At 53.6% G+C, this 1,014-nt stretch overlaps 1 pseudogene; it reads right to left on the bottom strand.

Moving 5' to 3' along the window:
* Positions 1-188: 188 nt before the first annotated feature.
* LOC119889607 lies at positions 189-809 on the bottom strand (annotated as a pseudogene).
* Between the last annotated feature and the right edge of the window lie 205 nt (positions 810-1,014).

The following is a 1,014-nucleotide window of genomic DNA, read 5'->3' as shown; positions in this document are numbered from 1 at the left end:
CTCACAGAGGCTTTTTCATAGTGTCATAGCTCGCACAAAAAATTCGCTATATTTGGGTGGTGGTCCAGGGCGCTGCTCTTTAGGGGGCGCTAGCGAGCCATTTGGCCACGCCCATTCGCGCGAACCATGTGACGGGTACATTTCCACCACATTTGAGTTTTGTTTGTGAGTTTTTAAGCGCGTTTAGGAAAATAATAACTGCATTTCAACAGGGTCCTTCTTCATGCTTAGGCCCTAATTAAAGAGTCAGTACCTCAGCGAACTGCGGGCCCCCCTGGTCGTCGCTGTCCGCCGCGCCGCCCTGCAGCAGCAGAGCCAGCGTCACGCAGAGCAGCAGCGGGCCCCACAGGTCCCAGTCCCGCAGCAGAGCCGAGCTCGCTTCGGGTACAGGACGTGGATGAACTTGTTCCCCACCGCCCGCAGGTCCCGCAGGATGGTCTCCTTCACCGGCTCGTCCAGCGTGGAGAACTCGTCGTCCCGGCCGGAGGAGCCGACCGGCACAGAGATGTCCCCCTCGACCGCGATGTCCTCCGAGATGGAGACGTCCGAAAGTCCTGCGAACGGTCTGCTGGCCTCCTCCGCTGCCGCCATTTTACTTCACAAAACAAGGCTTTAACGAGGGCCGTTAGTTATCGCGGGAGTTTAGACGACGCCAACAAAGACCGTTTAACACATTTTTAATCAAAACAACGACTGAAGCGATTAAATGTTCCTCAAAACCAGAGAATTCAGGTCCGGTCGGTCCCGCTGGTGGTGAAGTCTGCTGCTCCACGTCAGCTGCGCATTGTTTACTTCCGCACGGACGTGAGTCACGCACGTCCGTGTGGTGCGTTCAGGCACACCTCCTAAATTCACTGCCGTCAAGCCAGCCCCCGCTTGGTTTTGCGATGCGTGTATTTTCTAGGCATTACGGTCACAGCAGATTTCAAAATAAAAGTGAGCTTCTGGTGTTCTGGTTTAATATTCAATCTGTGTGACAGAAATGAAAGATGAAATTAAATAAATAAATGGTTA

The sequence above is a fragment of the Micropterus salmoides genome, unplaced genomic scaffold (genome assembly GCF_014851395.1).
Source record: "Micropterus salmoides isolate LMB-PRFRI ecotype aquatic unplaced genomic scaffold, ASM1485139v1 Ms_hic_scaffold_558, whole genome shotgun sequence".
NCBI lineage: Eukaryota > Metazoa > Chordata > Actinopteri > Centrarchiformes > Centrarchidae > Micropterus > Micropterus salmoides.
The sequence above is the reverse complement of the archived record's forward strand: the minus strand, read 5'-3'. Positions and strand labels throughout refer to the sequence as shown.